Genomic DNA, 21,065 nt, shown 5'->3' on the forward strand with positions numbered 1-21,065 from the left:
TCCAGACTGTTGTGAGCAGGGTTGTGAGAACGGTCACTATACGAGTGGGCTCTATCAGGAAGCTCAAGTGCATATATCAAAAGAAAATCCATTGGCAATTTGTTTTCAATTCACTGTGCTCACTCATTAAATCTTTCGGGTGTGCATGCTGTGGAGAGTTGCACAGATGTGGCACCTATTTTTGGAACTGTTTCGAAAACACAACGTTTTTCATTCTAGCCCCCAAAAATGGAAAGTTTTAAAAGAAAGTGTAGGATTGTACATTCATGTACAAGGTGGTCTATGCAAATAGATGTTGTGCAACCATCTGCTCATCATTTTCCAGGATTACATAGGATAGTTAAACTTGCTTTCAACTTTAATCTGAATGTGGAGACACATACTGGACTAAAGGGCATTCAGAAGTATTTCAGATTATTTCAATGTGTCTTGATGTCTTCAATGTAGAAAATATTAGCTCCAACAAACTTATGTAACACTGTGCATCAACCAAAATAAGAAACCGTAGGTGCTGAAAGTGCCAATAATAAGAGTCTAGTGGAATAATTCCATATACTGACTAAATAGCTGTGAAACTACTTACATAGAAAATTGCAAGATAATGGAAACTATTGGATTATCACCTGATTTGAATGTAATGATTTGCAGTACAGAAACAGAATGGCACAACAAAATGCTTTTTAGATGAAACACCAGAAGTCCTGCAACCTGATGCACACATTTGGTTTCTTATGGAACTATTCCACAGTATCAGAGCACACAGAAAGCACAGTATCTCTGTACAGGGTAGACATTAATTAAGCAGGATTTGAAATTTTGCTGTTAAAAAGATTCATGGAGCTAATTTTTGTGTCTGAGACACTTCCCCCCTCTGTGCCCCCTCAATATTCTTCATTAGTGCAATTTTAATAACATATTTCCAAAAATAATGGTAGCCTTACAAATTTTTAGCACTTTGCCTTTTGCTGTTCCAAATACTGTATAATGGTAGCCTTATAAATTTTCTGCACTTTGCCTGTTGCTGTTGCCCAAGCATAGCAGTGATCCTGTGTCCTTGGAAGAGTTAAAAATACTTTGAGAACTACAATGGGGCAAGAGCAGCTTGTCTGATTATCTGTGATTGTAGCTCATTAAATTATATAAGGATTATAAGAGTTTCCATATACAAAAGCTAGAACGAAAATACAATTTTACAAAGTATCACATCAACCTCGCAACCAAGACATTGTAAGATTTTTTGCATTACAATTTTCCTATTTTATCCAAAAAAGCGAAGTTTTAAACTAATCTGGGAAAAGGGACCTAGAACGCTTACTTGGGGCCCAAAAAACCAGGCGCCTGATCTGGTTGCAGGGAGATGAAGTTCGCACTTCTTCCACATGGAATGCCACAGCTCGGGGAGCCATACAGGGGCAGCTAGCCCCGCCTGCCTCACGCAGTTCAGATACCACTCGTATCTATAATTCTCTGTCTGTTTTTTGAAAAAGTATCAGTGTGAACGGACAACCAAGGAATCAGAAATCTACGAGTGGGGAGGAGGGGGTTAATGGGCCAGGGTCACTGTGGTGTGGTGTGTGGGAATTTGGATCCGACAGAAAGCACATCCGACTTTCCGAGGCGATTAGGGCAATTGTTCTAGAGAAACGCAGCATCTGGGTTAGAGTCCTGGTCTGGCACAAATTTCCAACTCTCGGCGTTGCATTGCCACAATGTCCTGTGCAGCTGGAAGTCATTTGCTTCCCATTTCTTTCAGGACAATTATTCATATATCAGACACATTACCCTACGTTTCATAATTCTGGGAAAGCAGAAGTCACGCAGAGAGGTAAAAATTGCTTAAATGGTGTTCACAATTGAAACTGAAATTGTCTTATACACTGAGGTGACAAAAATCAGGGGATAGTGATATGTGCACATTTAGATGGCGGTAGTGTTGTGTACAAAAAGCATAAAAGGGCGGTTCATTGGCGAAGCAGGTATTTGTACTCAGGTGAAATGGGAATTAACAGACTTTGAATGTGGAACAATAGTTGGAGCTAGATGCATGGGGCATTCAATTTCAGAAATCATTAGTGAATTCAATATTCTGAGATCAACAGTGTCAAGAATATGCCGAGAATACCCAATTTCAGGCATTACCTCTCACCACGGACAATGCCGTGGCCGGTGGCCTTCACTTAACAAGTGAGCGCAGCGGCACTTGTGTCGTTATCAGTGCTAACATACAAGTAACAATGCACAAAATAACCACAGAAATCAATGTGGGATATACGATCAACATATCCTTTAGGACAGTCTGGTGAAATTTGGTGCTAACGGGCTATAGCAACAGACCACCAACGTGATTGCCTCTGCTAACAGCACAACATTGCCTGCAGTGCCTCTTCTGAGCTCGTGACCACATCGATTGTAACCTAGACTACTAGAAAACGTTGACTGCCGAGTGAGCCTCAATTTCAGCTGGTAAGAGCTGAACTCTACCATCTGGTGGGCAAGATGTATGAAACAGGCGAAGTACCCTCAGACTTCAAGAAGAATATAATAATTCCAATCCCAAAGAAAGCAGGTGTTGACAGATGTGAAAATTACCGAACAATCAGTTTAATAAGCCACGGCTGCAAAATACTAACACAAATTCTTTACAGACAAATGGAAAAACTAGTAGAAGCCGACCTCGGGATAGATCAGTTTGGATTCTGTAGAAACACTGGAACACGTGAGGCAATACTGACCTTACGACTTATCATAGAAGAAAGATTACGGAAACGCAAACCTACGTTTCTAGCATTTGTAGACTTAGAGAAAGCTTTTGACAATGTTGACTGGAATACTCTCTTTCAAATTCTAAAGGTGGCAGGGGTAAAATACAGGGAGCAAAAGGCTATTCACAATTTTTACAGAAATCAGATGGCAGTTATAAGAGTCGAGGGGCATGAAAGGGAAGCAGTGGTTAGGAAGGGAGTAAGACAGGGTTGTAGCCTCTCCCCAATTTTATTCAATCTGTATATTGAGCAAGCAGTAAAGGAAACAAAAGAAAAATTCGGAGTAGGTATTAAAATCCATGGAGAAGAAATAAAAACTTTGAGGTTTGCCGATGACATTGTAATTCTGTCAGAGACAGCAAAGGATTGGAAGAGCAGTTGAATGGAATGGACAGTGTCTTGAAAGGAGGATATAAGATGAACACCAACAAAAGCAAAACAAGGATAATGGAATGTAGTCAAATTAAGTCGGGTGATGCTGAGGGAATTAGATTAGGAAATGAGACACATTTTTTTAAGTAATAAAGGAGTTTTGCTATTTGGGGAGCAAAATAACTGATGATGGTCGAAGTAGAGAGGATATAAAATGTAGACTGGCAATGGCAAGGAAAGCGTTTCTGAAGAAGAGAAATTTGTTAACATCGAGTATAGATTTAAGTGTCAGGAAGTCATTTCTGAAAGTATTTGTATGGAGTGTAGCCATGTATGGAAGTGAAACATGGACGGTAAATAGTTTGGACAAGAAGAGAATAGAAGCTTTCGAAATGTGGTGCTACAGAAGAATGCTGAAGATTAGATGGGTAGATCACATGACTAATGAGGAAGTATTGAATAGGATTGGGGAGAAGAGAAGTTTGTGGCACAACTTGACCAGAAGAAGGGATCGGTTGGTAGGACATGTTCTGAGGCATCAAGGGATCACCAATTTAGTATTGGAGGGCAGCGTGGAGGGTAAAAATCATAGAGGGAGACCAGGAGATGAATACACTAAGCAGATTCAGAAGGATGTAGGTTGCAGCAAGTACTGGGAGACGAAGAAGCTTGCACAGGATAGAGTAGCATGGAGAGCTGCATCAAACCAGTCTCAGGACTGAAGACAGCAACAAAAACAACAAGAGCTGATGGTCAGGTTCGAGTGTGATACAGACTCCACAATAGTGTGGACCATGTTCACATCGAGTGGACAGGATCCTCTGGTCCAACTAAACCTATCACTGACAGGAAGTGGTTATGTTTGACTACTTAGAGACCATAGGCAGCAATTCACGGGCTTCATATTCCCAAACAACAGCGGAATTTTTATGGATGACAATGTACCATATCACTGGGCGACAATTGTTTACGACTGGTTTGGAGAACATTCTGGGCAATTTGAGTGAATGGTATGGCCTGCCAGATGGCCCGACGTGAATCCCATCGAACATTTATGAGACAATCAAGAGATCTGTTCATGCACAAAAATCACGTACTGGCAACACTTTCACTTTCACAATTATCAACAGTTATAGAGACAGCATGGCTAAATATTCCTGCAAGGAACTTTCAATGACTTGTTGAGTCCGTGCCACAACGAGTTGCTGCACTGGACAAAAGGAGGTCCAACATGAGATTAGAAGGTATCCCATGACTTTCGTGACCGCAGTGTATATATACTGATGTGTTTAACAGAATCCCAAAAGCAGTAACGACTAGATTAGATTAGATTAGATTAATACTAGTTCCATGGATCATGAATACGATATTTCGTAATGATGTGGAACGAGTCAAATTTTCCAATACAAGACATAATTAAGTTAATTTAACAACATACTTAAGTTAATATAACAACTTTTTCATTTTTTGTTTTTTTATTTTTATTTTTTTATTAATATATATATATTTTTTTAAATTTATATCTAAAAATTCCTCTATGGAGTAGAAGGAGTTGTCATTCAGAAATTCTTTTAATTTCTTCTTAAATACTTGTTGGTTATCTGTCAGACTTTTGATACTATTTGGTAAGTGACCAAAGACTTTTGTGCCAGTATAATTCACCCCTTTCTGAGCCAAAGTTAGATTTAATCTTGAGTAGTGAAGATCATCCTTTCTCCTAGTACTGTAGATATGCACACTGCTATTACTTTTGAATTGTGTTTTGTTGTTAATAACAAATTTCATAAGAGAATATATATACTGAGAAGGTACTGTGAATATCCCTAGAACCTTAAATAAATGTCTGCAGGATGATCTTGGGTGGACTCCAGCTATTATTCTGATAACACGCTTTTGTGCAATAAATACTTTATTCCTCAGTGATGAATTACCCCAAAATATGATGCCATATGAAAGCAACGAGTGAAAATAGGCATAGTAAGCTAATTTACTAAGATTTTTATCACCAAAATTTGCAATGACCCTTATTGCATAAGTAGCTGAACTCAAACGTTTCAGCAGATCATCAATGTGTTTCTTCCAATTTAATCTCTCATCAATGGACACACCTAAAAATTTGGAATATTCTACCTTAGCTATATGCTTCTGATTAAGGTCTATATTTATTAATGGTGTCATACCATTCACTGTACGGAACTGTATGTACTGTGTCTTATCAAAATTCAGTGAGAGTCCGTTTACAAGGAACCACTTAGTAATTTTCTGAAAGACAGTATTGACAATTTCATCAGTTAAGTCTTGTTTGTCAGGTGTGATTACTATACTTGTATCATCAGCAAAGAGAACTAACTTTGCCTCTTCATGAATATAGAATGGCAAGTCATTAATATATATTAAGAACAGCAAAGGACCCAAGACTGACCCTTGTGGAACCCCATTCTTGATAGTTCCCCAGTTTGAGGAATGTGCTGATATTTGCATATTATGAGAGCTACTTATTTCAACTTTCTGCACTCTGCCAGTTAGGTACGAATTAAACCATTTGTGCACTGTCCCACTCATGCCACAGTACTTGAGCTTGTCTAGCAGAATTTCATGATTTACACAATCAAAAGCCTTTGAGAGATCACAAAAAATTCCAATGGGTGGTGTTCGGTTATTCAGATCATTCAAAATTTGATTGGTGAAAGCATATATGGCATTTTCTGTTGAAAAACCTTTCTGGAAACCAAACTGACATTTTGTTAGTACTTGTTTGTTACAGATATGTGAAGCTACTCTTGAATACATTACTTTCTCAAAAATTTTGGATAAAGCTGTTAGAAGGGAGATTAGACGGTAATTGTTGACATCAGATCTATCCCCCTTTTTATGCAAAGGTATAACAATAGCATATTTCAGTCTATCAGGGAAAATGGCCTGTTCCAGAGAGCTATTACACAGGTGGCCGAGAATCTTACTTATCTGTTGAGAACAAGCTTTTAGTATTTTGCTGGAAATGCCGTCAATTCCATGTGAGTTTTTGCTTTTAAGCAAATTTATTATTTTCCTAATTTCAGAGGGAGAAGTGGGTGAGATTTCAATTGTATCAAATTGCATAGGTATGGCCTCTTCCATTAACAGCCTAGCATCTTCTAATGAACACCTGGATCCTACTATATCCACAACATTTAGAAAATGATTATTAAAAATATTTTCAACTTCTGACTTTTTGTTCGTAAAGTTTTCATTCAATTTGATGGTAATACTGTCTTCCTGTGCTCTTGGTTGACCTGTTTCTCTTTTAATAATATTCCAAATTGTTTTAATTTTATTATCAGAGTTGCTGATTTCAGACATGATACACATACTTCTGGATTTTTTAATAACTTTTCTTAATATAACACAGTAGTTTTTATAATGTTTGATAGTTTCTGGGTCATTTTTTCTATTACCCTCTTTCAGAGAATCTACATTGAAGTCCCCACAAATAATAATTTGCTTCCCCCTGTCTGACAGATAGCACAAGGAGTCCAAATTTTTCAGAAATAGATGAAAATTTCCTGATGGGGACCTATATACAGTTACAATTATAAATGTGCCTTTATTTAATTTAAGCTCACAGGCACATGCTTCTATATGTTTCTCTACACAAAACTTTTTTGTTTCTATACTTTTTGCACAATGATGACTTTTGACATATATGGCAACTCCTCCTTTCTCCATATTTTCTCTCATTACATGTGCAGAGAGCTTATATCCACTTACATTTACCTTATCCATATCAGTAACAATATGATGCTCAGACAGGCATAGTATATCTATTTCATCCTCAGCTTCTAAATCTTCTAAGCAAACCAGAAGCTCATCTATTTTATTCTTTAAACTTCCAATATTTTGATGAAATATACTTACGTTATTTTTAATTATACTTTTATGAGAACCTTTCCTTATTCTAACATTTGCAGTACTCTCCTGTCTGAGTTTCTCATTGTGCTTAGGCCTAGTTGCTATACCAGTGGTCACATGGTGTTCAGAGAGGCAGATTATGTCAACTGGGTTGGGTGACTTTAATTCATCAATGCAATTACCTAGGACTGAGATACAACTTGGTGGAGATAAAATTTCTGGTGATTGGTGAAAATTTATAATTGACAGCTGTGATTGGTGATCCAATGTGCTAGAATTGTGCTGTTTAATTTCTTTCCTAAACTGAAGATTTGTTTCAATCCTGACCTCTCGTAGAACTTGACATCTTTCTGTCTTACCTACCCTAAAAAAGGTGCTGCTCCAACACCTGTAACCTCTGGTATTTTACCATTCATGGCAGTGCCTCCCCCCCTTAAATTTCCTGCTATTACCCCAGCCAGTTTCCCCTTCCCTTTCCTGTTCCCTACATATACTTATCACAATGAAAGGAAACCATACTAAACAGAGTGAAGTACAAAACAGTAACACGGAAGACAATAATGGCTACCTCACACAGTACTGTCAGCAACCTGATGGTGGCTGCAATAAAAAACAAATAACCATCAGCCAAAATCTTCCAACTTCTACAGATTCAGTTCACGGTAGCCGATCTGTCAAGTCACAGTTAACACACTGCACAAACCCCCTTTCAAGCAATTCTATTATTGATTACATTTTTTGTAATGTGGAATCTTGTAGGGAAACAAAAAATGTACGAAAACTGAAATCGTCTTAAGTCGTGGACAGAAGAGAGGAGAGTGAAGAGGCTGCCCAAAAGTCTCTGGGACAACGTCGGAGTGATCGTGGCTAGGATCACGGCTGCCCTGGAACGCTAGCTAGCAAGGCGAACGTCTCGCCGGCAAGCGCGCAGACCTGCAATCCTTGAGTGCGGCGCGAGGCGAGGCACAGGCAGGCTGCTGTTCTTTCTTTGCGTTTTTCCGCCCATTCCGCCTCGGGCGTTGCGTGTACTGCTAGCCTGTGCAGCTCAAGAGCCCAGGAGGCGCTTATCTCTGCCGTTTTTCAGTGTACAAGCCGCCGAGTTCAGGGAACAAATCCACAAGAGAATCTGAAATGGTTAAAAGACACCAGGAAATGTTCCCTTCGAAGCGTTATCACCCCCTCGAAGAGAAAAAACTAGAACACCAGTTTCTCGTATACGAAAAGGAGTAAAAGTTTTGATTATCGCCTCGCAAAAACAAAGCTGCGAGATTCATTCTTTTTTTCTGTTTGCACGTAAACGTCTGCAGCCGTGGTACACATTTACATCCCCGTGTCACAGAAGCACGCCAGAAAAGAAGCCAAAACTAAACGGCGAAGGACATAATTAGAGTGGAGGATCGCACGATAATTCGTTTTCTGCATTTTCAAAGGGACGAAGCTCCAACGGTCTATGAACGAGTTAGTGGATGTACACGGCAATAACGCACGAGCACATAATAATGGTTAGTGACGGTTCCAGCAGTGGTCAAACAAGTCTTGACGGCGAAGAACGAGGTGGCAGAACGCCTCTCTGTGAAGAACGGAGGATCGCAGGAGAAGTGGCGTTTCATGATCAAGTCGATGGTCGAAAAAGTGAAATCAGTCATGGATCGATTTTCGACACTGCACGACATTTTGCACATGGGTTCCACGACTGCCCAACCATTTCCAGGCAAGGGAATATAGTATATTTTCGGACTGCAATGGTATGACGTCAACCGACTATGCCCGCAAGAGGCAAACCATCATGGGAACATACTACCAGAATCTCCGAACAATGTTACAGAAGGCAATGTTACAGAAGGCTGTCTAGACTAAGTGTAGTGGAAAGCGGTCCCAATTGGATGTTTTTGCTCCACGAAAACGCACTAGTTCATTCTGCTCAGTGGACTGTCAAACACGCTTCTTCTATGAGCTGTCGAATTTTGTCACACTCCCGATTTTCTTCAGGTAAGCTACTTCTCTCCTTGGACAAAGAACCCATTGCGTTGCAGGCATTACAAGAATTAAGACGAGAATTTCGAAGCAACACGTTCCTGAAAAATCCAAAATGCAGATTTTCATAACCAAGTCTCCGCCTCGTCATCCATTATTGGGAAACGTAACGCACTGATTGGGGAATATCTAGGAGGAGCTGAAACCGTCACCAAGCTTATGGTCGTAGCTTGATGTTTTGAAATGTAATTAAATCTTTATGAATACACCTCGTAACAGAACCACACTGTGTTTTAATATTTTTCATATTTTCTTTTCTTTATACAGCCAAGGTTTTGCGTATTGAGAGAGAGCGCACTCAGCTTTGTGTGGTACTTCAAGTTGTGGTTGCACCAAATCTAGTCGTAAGTGTTGTTGGCTACTGCTGACAGTGTACTGGGTCCTGTTGCTGATTACAACAAGAGTTTTCTGTGGTGGAAAGGGCTGGATCAGGGTCCACTCAGCCTCGTGAGGCCAAATAAAGAGCTGCCTAATGTAACGGCTGACAAAAAAGTTCAAAAATATTCAAATGGTGTAAGTTCCTAAAGGACCAAACTGCTGAGGTCATCGGTCCCTAGACTTACTTACTCACTATTTAAACTAACTTATGCTAAGAACACCACACACACACACACACACACACACACACACACACACACACACACGCCCGAGGGAGGATTCGAACCTCCGGTGGGAGTGGCCGCGCAATTCGTGACATGGCGCCTGCAACCGCGCGGCGACAAAAATTAAAAAAATTAAAAATAAAAATAAAAAAATTTAAAAAAGGTGAGGCAACCAAAAGGGGACGACGAAACGAAACTTCACGGTTGAAAAGGTGTGTAACGTTTGTACAGTAATAACAAAACCGAATCAAATTCACAACGAACGAGGCACTAATCCCCCACTTACTAGTATGACGTTGCACCCCCTCTGACCTGGATGCATGCACTGATTTGGTAAGGAAAGGTGTCATAAATCCTGAGGCAAGCTAATCCACAACTGTTGCAACTGGTCCTTGATATCCACGATACTGACACTGGCACAGAGTCGACACCAGAGTCGGTCACACGTTTCTCACGAAGAGATCTGGGGATCTCGGTGGCCACAGGAGTACCTCAACACCAAGCAGATAGCTCACGAAGATACGTAACATGCGCGGACGACCTCCTCCTTGTTAAAAAAAAATAATCACCACGGTATTTTCGCACAAGAGATAACACATGAGGATACAGGATGCCCGCGGCGTGTCTTCGTGCCGTCCGAGTTCCCTCATTCGCTACCAGCTGTGATTTGAAATCATAACAGGTCGAGTCCCACACCAAGACGCCAGGAATGACATCGCTGTGCATCTCCAAAGCATGGGAAGAATGGGACATCTGCCCAGATCGCCGCCATATTCGCCTATGACGGTCATCCGGAGTATTGCAGTACCGCGATTCATCGCTGAACAATGCGCCATTCATCAGCAGTCCGAGTTTCCCTGTCACAGTAACTGTAAGATACTGGGTGATTTAAGAGATAAAGTATCAGCCTATGCTCAGCAAATGTACCGAAGGGAAATGCTGAAGCATGGCGAACGAGAGGTGAGATGCACACAAAGGCAGCAAGCAGATGACAATCCTGATTAAAATTTCCGCCAGAGGGGACTCGGCCGGCCTATGGCTCGAACTGTTCCCCTCTGGAGTGGATATCAAACCAATTGTTACTAGGAAGGTTACAGAGGTAAGAAGGGTTAGTGCTGGTAGACCTCCCCACCTAGCTTAATCTAGGGACAGAGCGAGGTCTGAAGAACAGGGATCAAATAGATGGTTTCTCTATACATCATCTTCCGAAAAAGACAAGAAGTGATAACTGTGAAGGTGCTCTTGCGGATGGAATCTAATTGCAGTGGGCACCTACAGTTCAGGAGTTATTTTTTCTTGCTGTTATTAATACTTATCCAATAAGGCAGTGGTTTGTGCTAGATACTACAGAATCCCGCCCACTTCCGCGTAGTTAGAGATGGGTATGGCCCCCTTCAGGGACTTGCCAAGAACCGGGTCATGTAGAGAGAGACTGTAAACTGCAATAATAATTGATCAAAAGTTGTTAATAAAAGTAGTGTTGTTTCGGACAGTAGACGGCCTGTTCTTTGTTTCCAGACAATAAACCAGTAAAAAAAAAAGTCCACTCCTTGTTCTCGAATGGCAGGGACAGGCGCGAAGGGGCTATGACGTGCTTGGTGAACAATACGGCGATTCTCCCTTGGCACGGTCAAACGTGGTCGACCAGAACCTTGGGATGGGTGTGCCTGTCCTGACGTTCCCATGCAGTCTAACATCGGGCCACTGCCACATCTAAATGCCTCATAAATCTGGATATTGCACGATTCGACCAATCAACCAAATGAAGACCTACAATGTGGCTCCTTTAAAACTGTCACGAGCTGATAATGCTGTCTCATACGAGTACACGGTATCATCTTGTCCTTCGCAGTGATCACTCCACATCTGACGCTGTTCACGAAGCTCATACACCCTAGTAGATCTTGTAATAAGGCTAAACACGTACAACGCTAATGTACTCTGGTGAATTTTCTATCTGTCAGAGAGAATTACAGGTCTAATAACTCACGTATCCGCCCATGTTGTGTACGAGTACAAATTTACAATGATAACAGATCACGTCTTCTGGGTGCTTCACTTTTTTCGTAAAGCAATGTAAATAATCTTGCGAAAGTAACATGGAAGCCGCCAGATTTGAATCAAGGCTAAGAAGTAAACGTCAAGATCAGTTTTTAATCTTTCCATCGGTGTTGGCGATGATATCTCTGAGGCACACAGCCGGAATGCATTTGATTATGCGAAACATTGCAGACTTCCTCATGCTGACTTTATTGATACTGATTACTCGTACTGAATGTGTGGTCGATTTCGGAACACACAATCCGGCATAAAATTTATCTGGGAAACAAATTAAACCTATTATGAACGAATATAGAATGAAACGCGTCCATACATGGGTAATTGAGAAGCCACAGATTACTGCCACACCACTTTGCAACCTAAGTGAAGTCACGTCATGTTATGTGCAAAACTTCTTTCTTTTTAGCAACACAATCGAAACCCAAATGAATCATGAAGCGAACCGGCCAGAACTGATTCAAAATAGGTTTCGTATGTGCATGAAAGAAAATTTTTCGTATAGCTTTGGGTGATCTTACCTACAGGGTTAAGTGGCATGGCCTGATAGGCTATCAGCTACCCACGTATGGATGCATTTCACCGAATCGATACAGATGTAATTGGTTTCCCAGATACATCGGATGATCGAAAGTGTATTCAGAAATCGATCACGCACGTTTTATGAATAATCAACTTCAACGAAGTGCGGCCTGAGGTGGTAAAAAAAAAGGATTATTTTGGTTGACGTTAAATGTGATGCAATCCAGTTTTCCAAAACAAGTCCTGGTTTCCAGAATGAGATTTTCACTCTACAGCGGAGTGTACGCTGATATGAAACTTCCTGGCAGATTAAAACTGTGTGTCCGACCGAGACTCGAACTCGGGACCTTTGCCTTTCGCGGGCAAGTACTCTACCATCTGAACTACCGAAGCACGACTCACGCCCGGTACTCACAGCTTTACTTCTGCCAGTATCTCGTCTCCTAACTTCCAAACTTTACAGAAGCTCTCCTGAGATCCTTGCAGAACTAGCACTCCTGAAAGAAAGGATACAGCGGAGTTCTGCAAGGGTCGCAGGAGAGCTTCTGTAAAGTTTGGAAGGTAGGAGACGAGATACTGGCAGAAGTAAAGCTGTGAGTACCGGGCGTGAGTCGTGCTTCGGTAGCTCAGATGGTAGAGCACTTGCCCGCGAAAGGCAAAGGTCCCGAGTTCGAGTCTCGGTCGGGCACACAGTTTTAATCTGCCAGGAAGTTTCAAGTCCTGGTAATTTCAGAAAAAAAGTCCATTAGAAATATACCAATAAACCACTTTTTTGCTATAACGGGTCCTTCATTTTGACTATTATGTCACCTGTGAAGCGATTCAATTTTCATAGATTCCGTTTTTTCTGTTTGGGAAATACAAACATTTCAAAATTAGTTTCACCTTTCGGAAGAGATTTTTCTCATCGTTTTGTGTTTGCAGCACTGCCGTTTCCAAAAACCTCACCGCGTTAAGCTACTTTTTATATTTATATTTTATGGATATGCCACACTACTGCAAATATTTGCACTGCAATGACAAAACTGTGAGAAAAACCGGTACCAAAAGAAGTGATGGTTACCATAGCTACACAAATGAATAATTTTATATTGCTGTAAAACACCCGATAAAAATTCATTTCACCAGGCTACAAAATAGAATTCAGCATCCAGACAGAGGAGGTCCAAATGGAAATACTGCGTTTGCAGGTTATAAAAAATGAATAATGGTAAATAATACGACCGTCTGATTAACCCAACCTCAGACTTTCATAATACGCTAATTTATCCACTTAGAACTCGTTCACCAATAACACAATTCAGTGTTTCAAACGGAATTCATCCCAGGAATAAGAAGATTGTTCTCTATTTCAATCTTCGCGGAAAATGTTATACAGCACTAACGTTCATTACTGTATGAGCTTTGTCCAATACTTCTCAAAGCGTGTAACATCAGACTTTCATCAACGTAGGAAGAAGGTCAATACCGAACGGTATTTTTCCATTAGTTTTCGAATCTAGGGGAGCTTACTCCTAGAGCATCAATGTGTCTACGGTAGCTATGGTGTGGTAGTTGACTGAAGTCTTCCTGTGTAAATGATGTAAAATGGTTCAAATGGCTCTGAGCACTATGGGACTTAACTTCTGTGGTCATCAGTCCCCTACAACTTAGAACTACTTAAACCTAACTAACCTAAGGACATCACACACATCCATGCCCGAGGCAGGATTCGAACCTGCGACCGTAGCGGTCACTCGGTTCCAGACTGAAGCGCCTTTAACCGCACGGCCACACCGGCCGGCGTAAATGATGTAGTACAAAGTATGTTTTAACGTTTCCTTCTGTTGTCTGTGACAGCTTTACTGATCACCAGGTGCTTCGGAAGTCTTAGTATTCGTTGCTTCTGAACAATTTATTTTTACCGTAACTGCTTTCAGTGTACCGTAGTCTGATATTTACATCATCTTCATCCATGAGTACTTTCAGACATCGCTGTAAAGTGTACGCAACAGAACTCGTCCACAGGCTACAGCTCCTCTGTTCTGAATGCACGCTGTCTCGACTGGGTATAATGCCCGGAAGTGTGGCAAACCATAAGCGTCCTTGCCAGCGTAACGCAGGCATCCGCCATGCCGAGCAGCGTAGCGGAAGCAAATAGCTATGGTGATCAGACTGCCTCGACAAATGGGGCCCCCGTTTTCTTGGACTCTACGTCTAGTGCTAATGGCAGAATCAAGCATTTAACACTTGCTATGCATAGTATTTCGTCAGAGCAAAGACAAGTAGCCAGAGGACACAAAATGTGTAGGCCATTACTGAAGGCACAACTATTTGGTGCCATCGCACGACGAGGATAGCATGGGTAAAGCGATCTAAGAATTTGGAGAGGATGCGTCAGAGGTCCCAAGCACATAACTCTTACACAAAGGCTGAATACTTGGTGCGTTACGCACTGAATTCTATATGTCTTAACTAAACTGTGTACTAATGTACCCAAAATTTTCTGCTTAGAAAGTACTTGACCTCAGCGCCCGAATATGTTTTCTTTAACGCCGAACTCGCAGGCAACAAATTGCTTAAACGGGCATGAAACGTGTGAGACACGACATAACGTAACACTGTGCTTAGAAAACAAGCAAGTTCTTTAACCAGGGGTTTGATGACGAAAAACTTCCTTCCAATGTGAAGCTTTGAATTAACACAACTGAGGCGGTAAGAATTATGGAGCTACAATTGTCCACTGAAATTTAACGGAACTTTGCTCGTTGTGCTTCAGTTTCATTGATGGTGAGTCTCCTGTTCTGCTATTTGGACCTCTAGGAGAACAATTTTGAAGATGGGATTGAATTTCTGGTTTCTTGTGCACGCTAAGTAATTCGGCAGTCCCATCATAAAAAAGGTTTAGTTCTATAAAATTAAGCGTCGTATTGCGTTAATTACTACATGAGTAATTAATTTCAAAACTTCTTGTAACATTTTAACATGCGATACGAATATCTTTGACTACATTCTTGGAGTTCTGATGTGTCACAAGAAACCATTCACTTCACTGATCAATACACAATTAAGGATATTCAACTACACAGTTCCGCCGCCTAATCTCTGTAACTACATGGGGAGGTGGTGAAGATTATTTATTCAAGAAAAGTTACAATCTACCAGCAACTGAAAAACGAAATTTCGCTTTTGGTAAAGCCACTTCAATAGGTTTAATGTATGGATAGAAATACGTGTAGAATTGCGTGGCTGACGTTAAATAACAGTTGTCCAATGACTTAACTGTCCTTTCTTTCATTTTTTTCTTTCGGGGAATTTCGGGTAATACAATCAGATAGTACGAAGTTTTTGAATGAGCATATCTCCGCAATCTGGACAACACAACATGTATTGTAAAACGTTGCAAATGACAAGAATACGAAGACGTCATTAAGCCGATTTCGTGCGTGAGGAGGAGAAAATCTGCTGATGTAACAAATTTTCATGAAGACGGACTGTGAATGTCCAACAACAGGGAACATTTGTCATGAAAATGGCCAGGATACGAGTTCATGTAGTCGAAAATACCTATGTAAGGTGAACAAATGATTGAAAACCTTAGCATAAATGACGTTGGAAGTCTTTGGTCCCACGTCTCATCTAGGAATGTGGGCTCCGAAGAGTCTTGAAAAGAGAATATGCGACGAAGGATATGCTTGGGAGAGTTACAACAAGTGTTTCTGAGTAAAATTTATCTCATATAGAGGCAAATGGTCTTTGGAAGCTGACAACAGGTACCCACGTAATGGTTGATCCTACAACATCGCCATTTAGACTACATCGCGGAGCAATTATGGGATATGTAGTCTGCTTGAAAAAACGAACTGTGCGACGTGAACAGACCAATGGTGAGTGGCACTACGCTGATGGGGATATTTAGCGGAGCCTTTATGCGAGTTGGAGTTGTTACAGAAAACACGAGGAAATCTGTAGGCTACGTCAATATTACAGCTGATCACTTTCGTCCCTTCGAAACTTACTCCTCGCTCCATCTCGGCAAGCCCTATGTCATAAGATTTGGATCAAGAAACAATGGTTTGAACAGCGTTGAGGGGAATCCCAGTTATGTCATAGCTCGGATTAATTACATATGAACTCTATCCACAACGTCAATGCATCCTTTAATCTAAAAGGATTCGGTGAGTTGAGGTGTAGATAGCAAATGTCAACTGCCTTGATGCACGTGTGGGGTTGGAGGATCCGGATGACGACGAACTGCAGTTAATTTTAATGTGAAACCTGGTATAACAACCTACGATGTTGGTAGCTAAAACGTGAATGAGAAGAATAACATACAGAAACAAGGAAAACAATACTGAGGCTCTGAGGATCTGTTTCGCTACTGCTCATCCTATATGTTCAGAAATGGAGGAATAAAATAAAGGAGTGGGATTAAAATCATTGTGAAAATATATCACTGAGAAAATTCGGAAAATTCGTACATGACGCTGCTATCCTCAGCGACAGAGAGGGAGAACTGCAGGACTTGTTTAGTAGATCAACAAGCCAAAGTTTACAGAATATGGACTAAGAGTAAATACAGAAACACGAATGTAATGAGCAGCAGAAATGAGACAAGCTATAAACTTACCAAAGTGAATGAATTGTACTTCTACTTAAGCAAAATAACACATAACGGACGAAAGGAGGAGGGTATAAGAACAAGATTTAACACAGGTAAAGAGAATTTTCTTACCTAAAAGGACTCTACAATATCAAATACGGCCTTAATTTGACGAAGAATTCCTGAAAACATACATGGAGGACAACATTAGAAGGAAGTGATCATGGGACTGTGCGAAAACTGAAAAAAAAGGATCAAACTGTCTGAGCTGTGATGTCACAGAAGTAAATGTCAGTGCTCCGCCGAGATGATGAGGTTAGCAAAGGAGAAGTCGTGGTGGGGTGTCATCAAACTCAGTTAGAAAACTGATGACCAAAATATGGCCACCACGAGCATAGATTTCATTTTCTTGTACACGTCCTTTTCTGTCGTTCCCCAGGTGCTGTGGACGTATATACGCACGCCACTCGGATTTTCCTTCAGTGCTATCGACGTCTTGTATGCGTCCTGAGATGCCGACCTCTCACTACTACGGTCTACTTACTTCCATATCTCGACGAATAAAAAATGTCGAGTAATTATCATACAACATGCGCGCCACTTTCTGTGCTATCTTTTGCAAGAAAACCTAGTTTCGATATCCTGAACTGTTTATAAAGTATGACCATCGTTATGAGCACATAATTCACGATTTGCAGAGACGGATACGGGCGCGTCACGTGCGACCTTCCGTCGAATATGGAATGGAAATGAAGTCCCATGCTTCTTGACAGAACGTAGTGGAACCAATGCGGGAGACCCGAACCGCCATACTAGGCGAGGTCCTAATAGAGGTGGTTTGCCGTTGCCTTCCTCCGACGGTAATGGGGATGAGTGATGCTGAAGACCTCACAACAACATCCAGTCATCCCGGGGCAGGTGAAAATCCCTGACCCCGCCGGGAATCGAATCCGGGACCCCGAGCTCTAGAAGTGAGAACGCTACCGCGAGACCACGAGCGGCGGATATAAAAATCAATAACTCGACAACGAAACTAAATATCACCCTGCTAACAATTTTAAATAAAATTTCGATATATTATCTACATTTCGTATACTGAAATGTACGAGCTAAAATCAAGCATACGCAAGGTTCACGCAGTGCGTTTTTACCTCTGCAAACTGTTTAAAACTTCGTGAAATGTTTTACTTCATATGATCCAGCGCAGTAACTGTGACATAACGAAAAGTAATTCAGTTCTTTATCTAGCGAATATATAAGACTGAAGATGTGCAAAAATCAACTTTTTCCAGCGAAGTTTTCTTAAAACCGTACAGTATTACACAGCGACGCCAACACCGTTCCTCAGCACAGGTATCAACATTTGGCAAGCAGTATAGCCACAACAAAGCCGCGCTCAGTGCGAAATGTAGAGCTGTCTGTGGCAAGGAAAGGGTTAAGATGGAATTAGCATTGGGGCATATACTATTCCACAACTTAAAACAAAAGAACCTACTCATTTTGACGCTCTTGATGGCTCCATATACAGAGACTGTAGCCTAGTTCTCTCCTACACATTGCCATAATACCTGCATTGACCACATATGAACAAAGAACAGTTCACGCTATGTTTTGTAATTCTCGCGCATTACGTGACAAGTATCAGTCGTCGGCTTCGGTGCACAGGCTCTCATCAGTTCGTGTAATCTGCAACTTCTATTTTAAATTAAGTAGCTTCATGCATTCAATAAACTTTACAATACTTTAATTTGCCCTATAGTAAACTGTGAACTTGTGCCGTGGCATTTTGATTTCCGTACCCGAAAGAGTTTAGGCCTTGCTGCCTATAGCATCACATTTTCTTCAAGGACAACCGGTCAAACACGAAGCGCGTGGCGTACAGACAGTATATTCATTTCTTTTTTTTACGTGACCTTACTATGTTACTTTCGTAACACAGATAAACACGAGAGAAATAGCACATTTATGAGTCACCACCCTCGTTTTATTACTTTCCCAAGCGATGATTCATGTTTTACTCAAAAACTCTTCTAATCAGTAAGTAGTTAAGTACGTAAGTTAGTTGGATTATATTTACGATGAACGTTATGATGTGGAACGTGTCAACTGAACAACACAGAAAACATACACACTTACAAAAATAAGTAATGGAAAATTCGGAATCATCCTAAATTATACGTCAATTTGTTTGATTACGTTGAATGTAATAACAATGAAGTTATACGTGTGAATCTTGACAATGAGGAAAACCAACATAATTTTATAGAAGAGGGATACAGTAAAAAAAAAAAAAAGCACAGGAACTTGTGCTAACGTTCTAGAGACAATTTTTATCACAAAAATAGATTCGTAGTAAATAGCCTGTTTTACTACGTCTCCAACGGACTGCAAGGTCGGAAGTCAATGAACAACTCAACAAGAAAGGTCTACCTAGGAACATGATGCAGCACGATTCCTGACTCATGAATGACTATTACATATTCGTGCAAAATACTGAAATTTTTATATTGGTATTAAAAAAAAGGGTGGAAAGAGGATTACAACACGACGGGTGTGATTTCGCTATTTGAGATTAATGACCTTGCTTTCTCTCGATCTGTTAATTTACTCGGGTCTATCTTTAGCATAGTGTCACTTTGTATTTTTCATTAATGCAGTGCCGTGTCAGAAAAACAGCAGAAAACGACACCGCCGTCACCGTGACTTTCTGGTATAATATCGAAGTAAAAATCTGGGTCGTGCATGAATTAAAATATAGTTATTACGATTTCACCGTAAATAATTTTATCAGCCTTTGCTGCTTAGGACGTCGCTCAAATATTAGTAGGAACGTCGATGTCGATAGTCTAAGGAATGACGTCCTGAAGTTCTGTTTATCTGCCAAGTTTTGTCCCTAGATTCCCTAGGAAGGCCTTCGTTAAGATATGCTGAATGTATACAAAGGAGGGCAGCACAAATGGTCACAGGCTTGCTTGACTCATGTGTAGGAGAACGTCACAGAGATGTTGCAAGTGTCTGCCAGTTCAGATTTTGGGGGCTGGGGGCAGTTTTTAGTTATCCCTCGATAGCCTACTTACAAAGTTTGTGCAACTAGTATTAGCGAATATACTACTTCCTCTCCCCCCCCCCTTACACACACACACACACACACACACACACACACACACACACACACACACACACCAATGTATCGTTCTTGCAGAAACGGCGAATGAAGGATTAGGCTAACTACGGTGCGCACAGAGACATTTAAGTCGTCATTTTTCCCGCGCTTCTTACGGAAATTGAACTGGAAGAAACCATAATAATGACAGCATGGGCAGCACCACGTCCATTAATGACACTGTCAAAAAATGTTAAGCTATCAACCCAGCTGTTTTACACTAAAATTAAAAATTATTGATGGTTTAGATACATGAACAAATTTTGCAAAGAAGCCGCAAGGACTCATGTGAAACAATTGCGTCGCTGCAATTTTGAATAGAAAGCAGGAAACGAAGAAAATCTGTTTTCGACATATATCGCATACTTGTCGAGGCCACCCGATCAGTTACGCTCATCCTCTGGCAAGCGTATACAGAACGTGACGCAGCATTCTGCAGCGTTGCTGCTGAGAGCCAGCCAAAAAGCGCATGACCTTGGAGGTGCCTGTACTCTCTCTGGTCGCTCAGCGGCGAATTACCCTAACATTGTGCAGCATCGTACGGGCATACACGTGATTCCGACTCGCAGGACAGTTGTAAATGGTCCCGTTGCTCCTATCGGTTGCGTTTACGCGTCGACAACACGGCGAGCCTGCCCAACTTTGTGTCGCAGGAATGTGACAGGATGCCTGGCCAATGTTTACCAACGTGCCACGGCCGACAATGGGCGGCAACTGCCGACCGCGTCCGAAGCCTGCCACGCGACTCGAGTGAAGGCCGACTACGCACGCGCGGCGCGGATAATCGCCGCTGCGCAGTCCCGCCGCCACTTCGCCGTGCGATCTCGGCAAACAGAGGCAGCGTCGTTTTGCACCAGACGGAAAGTGACGCGCCCCTTTTGCCGAGAGAGCCATCGGAAAAGATAGGCGCTATCTCGCTTCGACCAATCACGGTTTCGATGATATCAGCGCCCTCTATTTACGACTCGTAAGTTTCTTCCTTGAGTCAGGTAATCACTGTCAGAATTCGAAACTGTGAATGTACTACTTCTGATAGGAAGTTGTGTAACTTGATACAGCAGTCGCACAAACATCACAATGAA

General features: G+C 41.3%; 1 protein-coding gene across 3 annotated transcripts in view; it reads right to left on the minus strand.

The window, feature by feature from the left end:
* The window catches only part of LOC126187823 (CREB-regulated transcription coactivator 1-like), a 369,127-nt gene that overhangs the window by 243,198 nt on the left and 104,864 nt on the right, over positions 1-21,065 (minus strand). The gene's annotated exons all lie outside the window — the stretch shown is intronic.

The sequence above is a fragment of the Schistocerca cancellata genome, chromosome 5 (assembly GCF_023864275.1).
Source record: "Schistocerca cancellata isolate TAMUIC-IGC-003103 chromosome 5, iqSchCanc2.1, whole genome shotgun sequence".
Taxonomy (NCBI): domain Eukaryota; kingdom Metazoa; phylum Arthropoda; class Insecta; order Orthoptera; family Acrididae; genus Schistocerca; species Schistocerca cancellata.